A 19,059-nucleotide genomic window follows, 5' to 3' on the forward strand; every position below is an offset into this window, starting at 1 on the left:
TGGTACGTGTTTTTATGTCGTATTACTTGCACCAGCTACAGGTCTGGTGTAAGTGCCGACTGATAGTGATGACGGCTGTGTATGCAGCTAGAACATGTGTTTGCAAACAGGAGCAACCGTAAAAATGCATTTGATGTACAGTAGACATTAATAACATTCTAATAAATGTTATGTACACTAGACATTCATAACCTCATAATGCATGTATTTTATGGGGAGGAAAAAAAACCCTATTTTTTTTTTTTTTAATGTTTTGTAATTAATGATTATATTATTAAACAGGTGACAGCTATTGACTGTTTTTCATGTAGCACACAAATATCAACTTTAAATTTCAGTGTACAAATAAGCTATCAAGTATTTGTGTGCTACATGAAAAAACAGGCAGTATTTAACTTATGTGCAAAACAGAAAACTAGTTTGTACCCCTTGCATTGTAACATGGTTTGGTCCAGGAGACTGAGATAAGATACCTCTTCATTTAAGATCCTTAATGAATCAGGCCCCTAGTTATCATTTACTTAGAACATTCTAAAAAATGACAGCTATAATCTGATTGGTTGCTATAGCCAACATTTCCACTTTTTTAAACCCGCAGTTTAGTAAATATACTCCACTGGGTTTTTCATGCTTTTTCCTGTTAGAAAAAGACCAAAAATGCAGACAACGTTATCCTATGAGCACAGAATGTTTTATTGCATTTTTTTTACCATCTTTTGTGCAGTCTATCTCTGAATTTATATAATTGAGTTTAATTGAGGGTTCATTCCGTCCTAAGCTAATATGCTCGTAGCGCTCTCTAGTCTCCCACGCTAATGGTATGAATGGACTCATCCTTAATTTATAATCCCTCTTCCTTCAATGCATTCTGGCTGGTCCAGTGTGCAATATGATGTAACACGTGCCCTTGTGTTTCAAACTCCCATTGTCCTATAGATTGTAAGCATGTGAGCAGGGTTCTCTTACCCCTCTGTCTGTATGTATTACCCAGTATTGTTTTAATGTTTTTTCTCAATTGTAAAGCGCTATGGAATTTGCTGGTGCAATATATAAATAAATGTTGATGATGATGATGATGACGATGAAGATGAATAATGAAATAATTGTTTCATCACAGCATGTCCCTGAACACCTTGAGACAGGCAAATGCTCTTGCAGGAGAATTGCCCACTCTCTCGGGAGCCCGGGTGGTTTCCCCCTAATTTGGGAGTCTAGGGCGACTAAGTGTAAATGGTGTTGCTCTCCCCTACCATTCAGAATTGATTAGAGGCCTATGCGCATTCTTCATTCATTGTCACAAGACTGAAATCAGCATCTCCTCGAAGAGTGCAAGCAGCTGGTATAAGTAAGGAGCCCAATCCAGTGGACGGAAATACTCAAACCCCAAGTGCTATTCCATATGTTGGGACCTTCATTTTGAATTTGTGTTATGAAAATTTGCTCCTAATCTGAAGTGTATGTAACATGATCATGACTGTATGGTAATGATTAATGTGAGAGCAGATTTTGTGTGCCAGTAGCAAATGTTTGTGCATAATTACTCTATGCTGGGGTAACAAGGCAGAATGTTAGCCTTGGGGTAAAGACTGGGGATAAAATTACAAACCATCCAATTAGCAAAATCCCCACCACTTTCAACATCTGTATCTTTATATGCCCCTTAGCCTGCCTCCCTCTCACCACAAATATTTGGTTCAGGTTTAGCATTAGCTATTCAGAAGTGGGTAATTGTGGACATTCAGTTGCCAGTGCTTCTATCTTTGTTGTAGGTTAATCATTAATAAATGTGGTTTGTCCACACTAGTGCTATCAGTAAATATATTCCTTGCTTTTTGCCAAACTGCTGCTGTTGTTGGTGCTTCAGAGTTTGTGTCAGCAGGGACAATACGTGAAAGCACTTTATCCTTCTGATTTTCACATACTGCTGATGCTAATGGTGGGGGGAGGAGAGGGGATTTCCCTTTAATTATTTAATGCTTCCAATGTGTAAGTCGGCATCTTGTTCCATTTCAGCTCACTTCTCTTAAAGACCATCTTTTGGTCTGTAATTTTATCACACAATTTTTCTTTGGCTTTTTAAAATTAGTATTATTATTAATAGAACAAAAAAAGGATTTGTTGTGGATGCAGAAACAGTAAATAATGATTGTCCAGTAATGAACAACTCACTAACAGTGATAATTATGAAAGGTCGCAAAGTAAAGACAGAGCAATTCCCACAGTGATCAAAGACTGTGTTAGCCCTACTATCCAATAGGTAAATGGTGTAACCAGTATAGGAAGTTCCACTGGTACACCAAATCAAGATCAAAATTATCAATTGGAGTTTCTATTACTATGCTCTCCTGATCTGGCAGTACTTTGTCGTACACTGAAAGCACGGTCTGAGAGATAATGGCCAGTAAGTGTGACTGACCACAGATATCCATTTATAGATTCACGAAAGAAAATTACTAAATGCAACAGGACAAAGCAATTATCTCAGTGATCAGTAGGTATGTTAACCTGTAGCCAGTGAGTTTGTATTACCTCCGCTGCACCAAATCAAGATACATTGTATCAATTTGAGTTGCTGCATGTAATAAATTGATACAGTTATTTATAGATTATAAATTCCCCAAAATGCGGAATGCGGAATTTGCAACTGCAATGCGGACTCTGAAATCAAATGTGTCACGCCTCTAAGATGCAACCTGTTCTGCTATTACTTTGTTCATTATTCCTCAGCTCTGCTATAATTGAATCCACCAACACCCACATAGATGAAACAACTTCATAGCACCAATACTGGTTTCTCAGTACTGATTAAATAAGTAAGTGCCTTACGTAAAAAGTTTCAACACACAGTTTGGATACATTGTACAACTGTACGCTCCTTGTTTCCTCGCACCTGTGAAACTAACCTATTCTCTCCAAAATATCACTTTCACAATGCAGTGCGGATGAAAGGTTGGGAACACAATTCCAAACACCATCATTTGCAGAACCTACTTACCCATTACAGTATATAAAGTTTGCATCCAATTAATTTGCTGTTCTAACCGACTCTGCTTTTAATGATAAATATTGAAAAATATGCCTTTATATCGTTGAAATGAAAACAATATGTCATTTTTCCGTTAACAAGTTTTTGTGATTTCCTTTTGCGGGCTGCTTAAATGAAGTCAGACATTTTTGTGTTGGTCTGAGTGTAAGAGCTACGGTGTCTCACGATCGCAGGAAACCCAATGAACTGCATCTGACATTGAAAAATGATTAAATAGCAGATGGTCGTCCAGATGACTATAAAGCCGCTGATGGGAATCATTATGACTTACATTGACGGTAGATTTCAGCTTGATCCGATGGTTTGATTTAGTCTGCAAAGTGGGAAATGATAGGAAATGTCTGTAGTTCTTGGTATTTGGTGTTATGGGTTTGATCTGATCTTGTAGGACTTTAGCTGGAAAATCTGAATTGAATTTATTAAGAAACCGCATTAAAGGAGATGTTTAAAATCATAGAGCAATAATGTGCTGTATCCCGGAAAGTCCAATCAGGTGTAAGCTTTTAGCCATCTAGTGTAGCCATACAAATGCAAGCTGATATCTAATTGGTTGCTGGGGTTTGTAGCACATGTGTTTTAATTCATGGGGCTTGTTTAATACAATAGTTGCTTATCAGATGTCAGCTATCATAAATGCTTACATGTGATTGGCTGCTATGGGTTATTGATGCTGAATGAATACAGTTTATTTTTAACCAATAGTGCAACAATGGAAATATTGGGAATCAGCCATTAAGGCGAATTTACTAAGCACAAATTTACAGTCACTTAGAGGGGGATTCAAATAGACACAAACCGCTGTAATTCCTCCTTTGCAGTAATGTTCCGCCGACATCGTGCATTTTTTTTAACTTCACGGCACTAATTTTGCCAACAATTTAATTGTTTTGTTCGCTCCTTGCCTATTGCGCCCATCAAACATATTTAAATAGGCATACGTTCACCTATTTGTCACAAGCACGGATGTAGCCCACTTCCTGATTTGGGAAATGCTTCTGTACAAATACAACCATTTTTCGGGTTTGTGCACCGAAAGCAAAATAAGCATGATGGATCAAGCCTCAAGTATTAGAAGCCATCCTTAACCTACCAGCAATGAACACATGCAAAAGTCAGGTCGTTGGCTAAAGTGGAAGCAGCACCCTAAATACTCAACCGCTTTGAAATGCATTGACTTGCTTTGTCTCGCTAGCCTGCATTCAGGAAGGAAAGCTCAGAAGACCATGGCTCACTCCATCGCAGAGAGCGCAATTTTACACCTACGCAGTTGTCTACATACTGTTTGTACAGAAACATTGAACAAATGCTGTCCAATATTGCACAATTAATAGAAACAGTGATCATTATTAAATGTCACAGAGTAAGTACAGAGCAATTCTTGCAGTATTCAAAAGTTGCGTTAGCCCCCACCAGCCAACAGGCAAAGAGAACAACTAGTGCAGTAGATCTATTGGTACAACAAATAATGATCAGTAGTATGAATTGGAGCCTTTATTACTATGTTGTCCTGAACTGGAAGCGCTTTGCAATACACCGAAATTAAGCTATCTGCAAACTCATATAAGTGTAGACACTGAGGCTACAATATGAAGTTTTCCACGCAGGACTCCCCGGTGATGACATTACAGGTGCTTCCTGCCTGTCACCGATATGCCATTATAATGCATGCAAGAGGTCTATTTCCCCATGTATCTCATTAGTGATCAGGGGCCTGATTCATTAAGGATCTTAAATTAAGAGGTATCTTATTTCAGGCTCCTGGACAAAACCATGTTACAATGCAAGGGGCGAAAACTAGTTTTCTGTTTTGCACATAAGTTAAATACTGACTGTTTTTTCATGTAACACACAAATACTTGATAGCTTATTTGTACACTGAAATGTAAAGTTGATATTTGTGTGCTACATGAAAAAACAGTCAGTATTTAACTTATGTGCAAAACAGAATACTAGTTTTCACCCCTTGCACTGTAACATGGTTTTGTCCAGGAGCCTGAAATAAGATACCTCTTCATTTAAGATCCTTAATGGATCAGGCCCCAGGTGTCTGAGAATATACATAGTCTCTTTTAATGGGGGAGCAGGCGCCTCTTTGCTCATTGATGTTCTCGGATGAAGCCAACAGCTGCAACTTAGGGTGGTAAGACCACGAGTGGCATGCGATTTAGGATTTACTTAGATGGCCTCCTACAGCGGGACAGGCCCCAACCTAAACACTACATTGATGGCAGTGAAAGAGTTAAAGCCACATGTCAGTCTCTGCAGTCGGTCGTTGGATGGTACCAGCTCACGAGTACATGCAACTAAGGCTAAGCCCACAATAGATGGATCTGGATATGTCAGTATTGCTCCATACAGAGACAGAGGGACTTTACAATTTGTAGGTTTTCTCGAAATAACATGCAGCGTAATGGACGGTTGCTTTGAACCCTATGTCTGGCTTGTTGAGCTGTCTATCTATCCAGAAAATATCTTAAACCACATTCATCAACTATTCCGTTACCGAGTCGATTCCAGGTTTTACTCATCCGGAGACACAACATCAACACAATCAGTATCATGTCTCTATAGATGATAAACAGATTTACTTGTCCTCACCTAACGTCCTCTCCGATGTATCCTGTCAGCAACTGTCTGTTATGATAAACAGTATATTTGCATATGAACGCCTTACAAATAGCACCAGATGATTTCATTTTTCATACGTTACCATCTGTCCCTGCATCTGATTATATACTGGCAAAAGCAATGTAATGATTATAAAATAATCCATGACCACTGTCTATGGATCATTTGTACAATCCATTATATAGTAAGATAATACCTTTAAACAATCCTAATACAAAGCATTTATAAATATGATATACTGGGGAGTGAGCACCTAATCTATTTGATGTTATTCTTAGAGATGTCCAAGTGATTTTTTTATTGGTTTGTGCTGGAACCAATGTGTTGCCAGTCAGTGCACCAAGAGGTTAACAGGACTGGGCTAAGCTTTATCCAATCAGATCATTAGAACTTTCACGGGTCTAGACCAACCTGTAGCCAATCAGAACTTTAGAACACTTACAGTGCTGGAACAGCTTGCAGCCAATCAGAACAGATTAGAACTCTGTTTGAGTTAGGTGCAAATCCAGTTACAAGGTGCAGTTTTTCACCTTGGCACAAGCAAATTTAAAATGTAGGACAGATTTATACCATTTTCATACTGCCTACCCGGCAATATCCCGGGTATAGAAACAGGGGATGTTGCCGGGGGACAAGACTTCCAGACAGGCAAATTCCCGGGTCGACCATGTTCACACTGAACCCGGGCAGACCCAGGTCTGCCAAAAAAAAGATAAATTGAAAAAAATAAAATAAAAATAGTCCTCTTACCTTAGTATTTCCTCCACGCTGACTGTCTGGCAGGTTACATGAAGAAATTACCTCATTCCTATTGGCCAGGGAGAAAATGATCCATTTAAATTGGCAATAGTGAAACCTATGCCTGTATAATGTAATCCAGGTGTAGGGTCTGATATTGTCGCTTTAAATGCATAATTTTCTCCCTGGCCAATAGGAATGAGGTAATTTCTTCATGTAACCTGCCAGACAGTCAGCGTGGAGGAAATACTAAAGGTGAGAGGACTTTGTTTACTTTTTTTTAAAATTCATCTTTGTTTTTAATTCATTTTTTTTTTTTTTTACACTAGTCGGTGAGATCCGGGTTAAAAACTCGGGTCTCACCTTTCATAGTGGAGGCTTCTCGGGTCAGACCCGGGAATTACCCCACCAACAGTCCCGTGTCAATTTCCCGGGTCTTCCGACCCTTTTCATACTAAGCCACAACCCGGGTCGTCAGGGCTTTCCCCGGCAAAAACCTGGGTATTTGAGGCAGCATGAAAGAGGTATTAGTTGGATATGTCCTAGTGCGCATTGTTTTATAATCTTTGCTACAACTCGCTTTGCAAATCCTAATCTATTGCCGAGTGACAATTAAGCATCGGTGAATCATTTACAAACCCCTAATTCATCATCATCATCATCATCATCATCATCATCATCAACATTTTTTTATATAGTGCCAGCAAATTCTGTAGCGCTTTACAATTGGGAACAAACATTAATAAAACAATACTGGGTAATACATACAGACAGAGAGGTAAGAGAACCCTGCTCGAAAGCTTACAATCTATAGGACAATGGGAGTTAGAAACACAAGGGCATGTGCTACATCATATGTCACAATGGAGCAGCTAGAATGCAAAGGTAAAATTACTGAGCGGGCTGTGTGTGTGGCAATGTTGGTCAGAGGGTTGTTGTCTTGTGTTAGCTGTGTAGAGGGTGGTAATAGGGTAACCTAGGGAGATTAAGAGGGTGGTTGAGGAATATTATAAGCTTGTCTGAAGAGGTGGGTTTTCAGAGAACGCTTGAAGGTTTGAAGACTAGAGGAAAGTCTTATTGTGCGTGGGAGGGAATTCCACAAAGTGGGTGCAGCCCGAATAAAGTCCTGTAACCGGGAATGGGAGGATGTGATGGGAGTGGAAGAGAGACGTAGATCTTGTGCAGAACGGAGGTGTCGAGTAGGGAGATTATCAACGTTTCGCTAGTTCTGTGTTCGTCAGCATCATCATCCGCTACTTATACCTGCCACTGAACTCCCGCAAATAAAGCCGCTTTTTCAGTTGTATCAGTGACTAGGCCCAAGTCTGAATCTGAACGCAATGCTCGATACGTCCTTACTGTACATTCCCTATGTTAGGCCATTTGTGCTTATTGTTGGCTTTATCTCTGCAATATATGTATGAGCAACATTATTTTACTATTTCATTTTCATAATTTCCTTGTTTCAATTTCATGTCAACAACACTCTGCTGTATTTTAGGTTAATAATTTGGTTACAAAACTGCAATCTCAAAACAAACAGAAAACCCATATTATAGCACAGAAGGACCCTTATTTATAGAAGTTCCTCATCTTAGGTAAGTAAATTGTCAGAGGTTTAGTCACTAAGCCTCAGAGGTCGCTGCGGGTGACTTGGAATTTTAATGATTAATATCCAGAAGGAAAATCTAGATGCATTGCCAAACCAGTACAGGGCTGGAGTATGATCTGTGTCTATCATTGCTTTTATATCTTTCTATAAAAAAATAAGGTCTGAAACTAAATATTTCCCAATCATACTTCACAAAGCAAAATTGCAGCTGTGTTTTCTTGGGTAACTCTAAGCGGTTTATTGATTAAACTGCAAGTTTTAAAAAGTGGAGCTGTTGCCTGTAGCAACCAATCAGATTCTAGCTGTCATTTTGTAGAATGTACTAAATAAATTATATCTAGAATCTGATTGGTTTTTCAAACCCGCCGGAAAACTCTCAGCTTGATACATTTACATGAAAGCTAGAATCTGATTGGTTGCTATAGGCAACATCTCCACTTTTTCAAACCCGCAGTTTAGTAAATATACCCCTAAGTAGCTCAGGATACAGGCTACTATATATAATTCCATTTATATTAGTAATACTGGACCTGATTCAAATCCGAAAGCAAATTGCACCGTAATTTCATGTCTATAAAGAGTAGGAAACTTTTGCAAAATTCAGCCCGTATTGAAATCAAAACGATTCTCATTATACGTTACGATTTAAATAGGGGTGGAAATACGCTATGCATAAACTGTACTTTACATAAGCAGAGCCACACATACAGACTGAAATATTTTTTAGAAACATTTGCATTATGTTTACTATATATAGGTATTTATTTACAATGAATTCACATCAGAATGCCTGTAACTTTTCTTTGATCCTAAATTAAAATAACAGCTCTTAACAATATAATAACAAACCAAATTTAAAAACAAAAAATGTAACTATTTTTTTTTCATTATTTGAAAATATTTTTTTAATTTCATGTATTTTAAAATAACTAACTACATATATAACTCTTCACTATAACTTTTCACATACATCTTAAACAGTGATTAAACGGTTGTCACGTAATTGTAGGCTGAAAGGCTTGTTTACTGATTTTAGCGCTACTCAACAATGAGGTGCAGAGTCTAACGTGCCCCAGGTCATCGCCAGGAACCCCCGCAAGGTAGAATGGACTTCGCTGCAGGGGACACGCAGGTTGCGGTCCTCAGAGAGAGCAACCAGTGAAGCGTAGATAGAAGAGGAAACAGGCAATCCGGGTCAAACCACACGGGCAAGGCGGTACCAAAGGAGAATCCGTAAATGTTGTCAACAATCCGGGTCAAACGCTGGGAGCAAGGCAGCCAAAAGATGAATAAGGCGGGTAGGTCAGGTAACGAAAGCCGGGTCATACACTAGAAACACACAGAATAGCAGGAAACACTGGAACAGTGGAGCAGGGGGACCCAATACTCTGGCACCAGATTGGTGCCAGCTGCCCGGACCGACAGTAGCGTCCCATTGCTAGGCAAGCGCCGAGTTAGTCGGCAGGCCAGAGGAAGTGCGTCTGGTTGCCCGGCAACCAGACACGCGAGGACCTGAAGCAGGGGAAGCGGCATGGGTACGGTGCCTGACAACGGTGTTGCAATCATCCAATCAGAGAGGTAATGCCATTTCGGTCATCACTATCATCCGCCAGCTACACCGGCCCTGCACAGGGGCAAAAGATACGGTAGAAAGCGAGTGTACTTATGCTAAATACAGAATTTTAATTAGCCACATCTCCTTGAACATGTCCTTACTGTACATTGTCTATATTAGTCCAGCTCTTCCCTCTCCCGTTCTGCCTCTCAAAAGGTAAGTGTCAGATGCGTGTGGGTATGAATACCGTGCAGGTGCGTGAATTTGGTTTATGGGCATAGACAGGGAAAATTCATGCAAGATACGCTACGCAAATGGGCAAACATCCAGACTTGAATCAGGCCTTCGTCCAATCAAATATTCTGCTTCTAGACAGTATCTCTGGCCTCTGCTCTTCAGGCATTATTTACATAGTTACATAGTCAAGGATGAAAAAAGACAAAGGTCCATCAAGTTCAATCTTTGATCCTCACAAACCCAATTGATCTAGAGAAAGACATTTTTTTTAAAAAAATTAGGCAGCAATTCCTTCCTGGTCATTGTCTGAATCATAGTTACATAGTTAGGAAGATTAACATACACACACAACCATCATGGGCAAGTCTTCCCTCCGCTGCAATTGTGTTGATTCAGAGGATGGAAAGAAGGAAGTAAACAAACTACACAATACAACAGTTGCCAATTTAGCCCCCATAGGCAAAAAAATATTTCTGACCCAAAAAATGTGAAATTGAATAACTTCCATGGATAAATTCGATTCAATGTTTATTACTAATTATAGCTACTGGTACTATTTTTTTGTAAGAGAGGCATGTGATAAGGAATTCACCAGCTTACTCGCTCTTACAGTAAAGAACTCCTTCTTGGTGAAAAAAATTTCTTCAATGTATTACTGGTGACCCCTTGTTTTCTGTGTGGTCCTTGGTATGGAAAATGAATTAAACAGTTCTTTGCATTGACCTCGGATATATTAATTAAGTCACCTCTAAAGTTCCTTTTTTTTTTTCAAAAGAAATCAAAACTATTTTTCTGGGGAGAATGGACTATTATTATGATGGAGTCTTTCCCTGCAAGCTTTTAACTTTGACAATGCTCATAAAAAAGGGAAAGGACTATGGTAAAGCCAATGGATTTTCTCAACAGGCGGAAGAGGACCCAGCTCATTGCTCAAGAGGATCCCAACATTGCACTAAGTGCCACTGTTGGCGTTACTACCCTAAGGAAGCAGCGGGATTAATGCCATGTAGCGGGTATTGTGACAGTAAGGTGTTATGTTTGTTTTTCACATATATCGTATTGTGTCAGTGTGGCCCCATTTACCCATGAGTTCCTTATTTTCCTGCTACCATGACAGTGCAGAAGAAAGAGATAGAACCTGCCAGAATTAGTCGGGATATAATTATAACCTGCTTTATAATAAGTCACCTGTGCTCTGAGTAGCACTTGCAGGATAGGAGTTTAGGACCGGAGTCTGCGCCAGAATAAGGAACTGGAAACCAACGCTACAACACGCTGGAACTGTTTGTGCAAACTCAACACCAGCACCTGTAACCAGGCACCCAGAGCTGGAGCCCACTATCAGGAACTCTGAGTGTGTAAGACACGGAAACTCAGAGCACAATGAGCTGGAACTGGAGAGAGGAGCTCAGAACTGTGAATAGGAATGGAGGACTCAGGACTGAGAGGCAGCCACAGACCTGGAACCTAGAGACTCAGAACCAGCCCCAGCTACAGAACTAGTGATACCCAGAGCACTGCAGAATAAACATTAGAGATGCAAAGTTCTTGCTGAGGTCTGAGCACTCTTGAGGAATTCAGAATTCTTGCAGAAAGATGATCACTTGGAAATGTAGGGTATACAGGAAAGTGCTGGGAACAACTGGAGCCTGGAGCCAAGAACTATCCTCAGGAGACAAAGTGTGTTGTTCTGGCGTTGATCAGATCTCAGGAGCAGGTTTAAATAGGGTGCTCCTAATAGCTATTGGTTGCACCGAGCAAGTGATCGTCGCTGCTGAATCTGGTTGGTCTGGAAAGATCACCTGACTGAATCCAAGATGGCTGTGCCCCTGCAGCAGACCAAACAGTATGTGTTTGTTTACAAACAAAGATGTGGTGGTCAGGAATGCTGCTGGTCGACCAGGAAGGAGAGAGCCGTGAGATGACAGTGGCGGACACGGTAACTACGACGAAGACGCCGATGTGTGACACATCGAAGGTCGGCAAAATTAGTCACGCCATACTTATATCCGCACTATGGGATTGACAGTGATCTTTATAGCCAAAGATGATAGGAGACAGCAGGAAAAGCTTTGAGGGATTTTCAGAGTGGTGGGGGGCGATTACAATATAGAACAAAAATAAAAAATAGAGCAAACTACAATACAAATCTAATTGCCTAACATATTGTATCTTATTACTTGCAAACATATTTAATAAATGTACAGCGGCCCCTTTAAATAGACCTGTTAGATGTGAACTTACTAGCAATCCAAAAACACTGCGCCCACACAGAGTACATCAGAAATTCAACTCCTGCTTGTACTCTGTTTCATTACGTGGGCCGAAAAAACCAAAAGGGCAGCACTGGAATGTAAAACGGGCGAGTCGGAAATTAAAAACACCTCTGAGGCCAGTTCCTCATGAGACCGTTGGGAATAGCCAAGCGCCTGAGACAAACTTAATAATATCTACCAGCTCTCTCCTAAACTTTCTAGAACTGTTTAGTCTATAAATCCTCTGCTTCAAAAACCAGCTAAGACACAGCAATGATCGCTGAGTTATGATTGTTGAGGGTGAGTATTTTTCCACAGGTATTTCAGAGGAGGTCAGGCTCCAAATAATTGTGAAAGACACAGGTCTTAGCTGCGATTTACACTCATACTTCCAAATAAAGCATAATGGTTATTGTCCAGGAACTGTGAGCGCTTCCTTTAATGTCTTGTCTTGAGGTTATGCTCCCGCAAGATTAATTTTCCCTCCATATTATCCACTTATTGCAACATACATGTTCTGTACTTTGTGCACTACATTATATTTTAAGAGAAAGCACCATTGACATTTAAATTATTGGGGCAATCATTAATTAATGATTAAGGGGCAAAATAATTTTATAATTAACTTATGGGGGAATTATTTTCCTCTTTATTTTAAGGGGACACTACTATAGCATTATATTATGGGGGTAATGTGAATATATAATAACATTAACTGATTGTGAATGGTGGATGTAATTATTTATGTTGCACAATTTGACATAGTGACCGAAAAATATAATATTTCAATAATTTTGTTCCCTTAATATAATTAAAAATAAAATTTTCCCCGTAATTTAATTTTAAATAAACGTTGCCACTTAATCAATAAATGTCAATGGTGCTTCCTCTTATGTTCTGACTGGCAAAAGAGGTCAAACAGCAAGCCATTCGTAAGTAGATATTAGTATACCTTTCAGATGGCGGTATAGCTGTTTTCAATCCGCCACACATCGCAAGCTATTTTAAATCGCAGCCTCAAAACGCCCTATAGTAAATGTGGCGATTTGGACCACTAAACCGCCAGAGATGTGTTTAAAACCACCACCAAACTCGCATTTTAGTAAATCTAGCCTCAAGACTTCTTCTGTGAGGACAGCGGGGTTGGAACCAAAGCTCACCTGATACCCGGTCCTCTAAGTTCACAGATCACACAGCTAAGGAGGCAGGAAAGGGATAATAATTCCTTTTATTAAACAAAGTGCACACACTTGGTAAAATACAACAGTGCTCCCTGAGGAGAAATGTGTTCCCCCATCAAATATAAGTGTCAGACAACCACCAGTGCCATTAAATTCCCCAACAAAGTCCCCAGCAGGTTCCCTCCCCAGCACAGTCCTAGCAGGCAAACAGTTCCGGCAATAGCAGTCCACAGAAGATAGGCCAATTGGGCAGGGGTTCTGGTCTGTAGGTAGGTCCGTGTACCATGAGGATCCGGCCGCTTGGCCAACTCTCCACCAGCTTGGTGGGACCCTGGGTATTAGACTCCATCCCGATGCAGGATCACTTATTCCCCAGAATTTATGAGTGTCTCCCGATGGAGTGGTGACAGAATCAGTCCTAGAGGTGCACTCCCCTCTGTGTGAAGAAGCTCCTGCTATAGTAACACTTACTGGCCCTGAGAGAATACAGTTACTCAATCAATTGCCCTCCCCAGATACTCCAACAACCCCTCACCCTCCCTCGGCATCTCTTTTTGTCCCTTCTCAAAAGACACTTGATCGTGGCCCCCTCCTTGGTCAATCCCCTGCTCATTATCTCCTTGTGATTGGTGGTGTGAAGAGGGGTGGAGGTAGAGAATGACTTCAGTGGTCTCCCACCTGCAGTGATGGTGCCATTCAGACTGTGTTGGAGAGGTGCTAGAACAATAGTTATCAAACAGTCAAAAGTCCACCTCCTGATTTAAGATAAGGTCCTGACCCTCCTCTTTTTAACCCCTTCCACCTTTTTTATATGTCACAGAGTCCACAGTCTGTGAGCTGCCTCCTCCCTCCCTCTCTGTACACCACAACAATAACAGATCTGGCCACTGTTGGCCACTGTTCAATTGGCCCATTGATGACAGACCTGGCTGGCACGATATTCCCAATGTAAGGCCTGGGTCTGTCATACCATTTGCCAGGGAGTGATACTTTAAAGCAGCAATCCCATATAGAAGTTTAAATAAAAACTAAAAAGTTACATATTCCAAATTTTTCTTAGCTGTCCTTCTTAAAATCATAATTTTTTCAAAATCTCTCTGGAGGTGACAGACTCTGGCTATCAGTTACACAGACCCAGGCTTACAGCTTTCTGCATGCCATGTGATGCTAGAGGGGGGGGGAGGACTTTACAGTGCACAGATCTCAGAGAGGTATAACAAAGCCTTTCTGCTCACAACATTGTGTGTCATGTGACTGTGGTTCCCATGGTAGTCACATGACACTGTGCTGAATTATAAATTGTTAATAGCAGCCTGAAGAAACAAACCAAGAAAAATGTTAAATATCACATTTGCTGTAAGCCAGGCTCAGCTTTTGAGTCTGGCAATCAGCTCGATCACCCGCTATATTATGCTTTCTCCCCAGGGATTCTTGTTTCTTTTGCTTGTTACATAAGGGAACTAAAAAAGTCAATGCAGAACATGGTGATAAACTCTCATTACATATAAAAAAAATTCACGCAAATGTGGAGTGATTTGTGAGAAGAATTTATCGGCATTAAATAAACATTATACTAAAAAGAAAAATATTTTTCAAATTATTCGTTACTTTTTGGTTCTCCCATTTATCATTATAATTTGTCCTTTGGTTGGGAGTCTTTTGCTGTTGAGAATAAACCCTACTGATAAAAAGGAGTGAGGCATATAACACTAGCAGTGTCAGTGGGGAATGGGGAGGCTATTGCTCACCACCGCCGCCTCTCTGCTCCATCTCCTCCCCTCCACTCACTAGTGTCAGTGAGTGGAGGGGAGGAGACGGAGAAGAGAGGCGGCGGTGGTGTGACAAGGTAAGGAAAGACGAGGTGAGGGGGGAGAAGGGCGCCGATTTTTGCGGGGGGGGGGCGCCAATTTTTTCAAAATGCCTAGGGCGCCATGGACCCTAGCAGCAGCCCTGATTGCATTGATGCATCTAGCATATGGCGCCAGTTTAATAAAGTGTAGTGTTATACCAAAACAACGTTCTTATTTGTATTGCTTATGTCTGTCTTCTTATTTAGGTCCTTGTACCACCTTATTGTCCACGTAATACACATTCTTTTGTAGAGCAAAATATGTGCATGTCAGAATGGCTTATACTATTACAGTGTCCATGTATTGTACTAGAATACACACATTTTTTATGTTTGTATACATGTGTATTGTACCTGTCTGGTTGCAGACTATTACACTTGTATGTTATCATCATCATCATCATCAACATTTATTTATATAGCGCCAGCAAATTCCGTAGCGCTTTACAATTGGGAACAAACACTGATAAGACAATACTGGGTAATACATACAGACAGGGAGGTAAGAGAACCCTGCTCACAAGCTTACAATCTATAGGACAATGGGAGTTAGAAACACAAGGGCATGTGCTACATCATATTGCACAATGGAGCAGCTAGAATGCAAAGGTAAATGTATTGAGTGGGCTGTGTGTGTACCAATGTTGGTCAGAGGGTTGTTGTCTTGTGTTAGCTGTGTAGAGGGTGGTAATAGGGTAATCTAGGGAAATTAAGATGGTGGTTGAGGAATATCATAACCTTGTCTGAAGAGGTGGGTTTTCAGTGAACACTTGAAGGTTTGAAGACTAGAGGAAAGTCTTATTGTGCCTTTACATCTATATTGGCAACCTATTCATATTTACCCTTTCTAAACTTATACCTTTATACACAAATAAACTTATAAACTTTATAAAATTAATGCAACAGTTTTATTGCAGAAAAAAATTCAAAAATATTTAGTGCAGAATAATAAAAGTTATAAAAATAGTACTGCACTTTAAAGGTGCTAGTGGTTTGTGACAGAACCGTTCCAAACAGCATACACATTTCAACAAAATTCTTTTGAAGATTTTTAATTTTTTTCTTGGCGTCACTTATAATTGCTGTCATTTCTTTGAAATAATCGTTGAGCTTTACAACGTTTTTTTTCAGAACTTTGACCAGATATGTATTTAGATAATGATAAGCAAATAAAAAATGTTTAGCATTAAACTTCTATATCTGTAATAAAGTTAACAAAAGTCTTTATCCAACACCAGAAATAGTCCCATTTGCTCACCTTGCACACTGCTCGAGATCACTTTATGCTGTGGTCCCTCTGGTACAATGGCAACAATAGCGGGCTTAACCTCCATAGGTCCTGTAAAACAGGCGCCATTTTGGTTATTATAACGGTACAGGTATGTGCCCAAAGCATTGTGCTGCCTACATATGTTCATTTAAATACCTTCTTGTATAACTTCTTTCATATGTCCGTATTCAACATCAATTTTTTCTTGTTTGATAACAGGTGTTACATTAGTGGAATCAGTGGTATCTAAGCTGCTCTTATCACCGTTAATTCTTCGTTCTGAAAAAAACAACCTATGTTACGAATCTAGCTTTTGCATTGCTTCATGTTAAATTAAAATTAAATAAATAAACTCCTTCAAACAGGTACACTACACGTGGTACTCACTTATTTTATGTTTCTATAAATTCGCACCAGTCTCCTTTGCTCTTTATTTTTAAGGTCCGACCACCTCTTCTGAACTTGGAATTTATTTATTTTCTTGCCAAGTTTTTCCTTCAGTAATCGCAGTAGTTTTTGCATTATAAGTTCCTTTCTATTAACTTTTCGGTATTCCCGCTTTTGACAGTCGCAGTCGTACTGGCCCAGTACTTTTACCATCACCTCCACCTCTTTTGGGCTCATTGGCTTTGCTCTTTTAACAGATGTAAATTTTATTTATTCTTCCTCTTCTTGACCATCTCCATCCCCCGCCACAACTTCTTCAATTTTTTTTGTGCCTTCCAGCACCATTTCCGCTTCCATTGCTCCAACCACCACCGACACCTGGTCCTCATCCGCCATTTTCTCTCTTCCCTCGGCACCAGACAGGCGCCTCTGTAATTTTATATTCTCACACATGGGAGCTCGTTTCTGCTGTGGACCAATCAGCGATGATGCCCGACAGAATGGAGCATTGTAGGTGAAGACTATTCGTGCATAATAACCTTGTGTATAGAGAATTTTGTGTCTTTTGTTTTTATGCATTTCTGGGTGTTAGCTACAGTGAAAGCTCTTCCCCTTTATGCTAATGTTTTTGGTATATCGTTACATGACCCGCAAATGTCACTTCAGTGTGTACAAAATTAAAATCATTGTTCACGACAATATGGCTGTAAAAAGTTGCTACCGGGACGGTCGCTCTTCCCTTTATCTTCTAAAACGAGTCTAGTGTGTATGCAGTCTATAGACCGAGCACCAGCTAGACTCTTCTCATTGGTTGCCTTGTGATTGGCTGATTGGATTACATTCTCCAGCTGATTGTGCTTAATTCATTCGCCTTCTGGCTGTGTGATATTTGTCTGTTCACGTTTCTTACAATTAAGTTTTACAACCATTGTACCCCAGAAGCAGAAGATTCCCCGTGCACTCAGACGTGGTAGGACGACAGATGTGGGGTTGTTTCAAGTTAATCAATATTTGATTGCTTAAATCCACATTTAATTAGTAAAACTACAAGCACACACTATAAAAGTGCATTTTCTTAAAGCTAAACTCCAGAAATAGTCACAGGGAGAACACCAGTGTGTATTCTTTGGTACTGCAATAGTTGCATTTAATTAGTGAAACAGTTGTTTTCTGCGCTGAAGCAATACACAGAGGTAGATGTACGGCTTAATGTACGGCTCACGTCAACCTGAGCTATTCCCTTGTTGTTATAAAGCCGGGTACACAACTGTGCAATTATTGTACAGCTCACATGATATTCGACTGTTTGGTCAGATATTGCAAAAGTGTGTACCCTCCCATGGTCATGTTGTATCGTAACAAAACACATTACATCTGATGATTTGGTTTCATAAACTTCCTAAAAATCACAATAGACAATGAAACGGGTAAATGTGGCAGTGTGTACGCACTCACGACCAGCAGTGTAGGCAGATATCTGTAAAGCGTACAGAGTTACAATATTTTCAGCAGATGGTTATGAGAGATGAAGATCACAGATCTGAAGGTAAATCATGTAGGTGTGTACACAGTATCGGCATGTTCATCGGGACTTTCAATCGTTGGTAAAATTGTTACAGATATTGTAGTAAGATTACATAGGTGTGAGTGTACTCAGCTTAACAGTCTGACTTGACATTCATCAAAATATTTAAGTTAATAAATAAACACAGTTAAAAAGTTAAATATTACATTTCCTAAATAGCATTTGCTAACTAGTTATATTGTAGGTATTTCTGTGAGGAGTAAATGATTTTTTTTTAGAGGGAGTGAAAGTGGCATGGGGGTATTTTTAGGAGAATTTATTAAAATTAATTTGCAATGGATACTATTGACTAATTCATAGACATTCAGCAGGTACAGTAGAAGTGTTAGGGCAATTGTGTGAGGGATGTATACTTGTAGGCCGATATGGGAAACTACAAATTACTCTCTTAAGCCCTTTATGCATGTGGTATTATAATGAAATGTCTCATCCATGCAATGTGTATTAGTATTAGAGAGGACTTAGCATAACTAAATCTGTTGGTTTGGGGGGAGGAGTCAAAAAGGGGTGTGGCTACATCAGCATGCACAGCCTGTCGTACATATTTAAATATATGCAAAACAAAGGGTGTGGTTTAAATAGACTGGTGGTTTCTGTATTTTGTATTCTTATATACTATATTTGCAAATTTAACTCTAAAAACAGTCCCCAAAGGTCGACATATCCTTTTAATCCCCTGTTCGCTGTTCTGTACAGTATATTCTGTGCTTTTGTAA

This window comes from Mixophyes fleayi, chromosome 2 (genome assembly GCF_038048845.1).
Source record: "Mixophyes fleayi isolate aMixFle1 chromosome 2, aMixFle1.hap1, whole genome shotgun sequence".
Lineage (NCBI taxonomy): Eukaryota > Metazoa > Chordata > Amphibia > Anura > Limnodynastidae > Mixophyes > Mixophyes fleayi.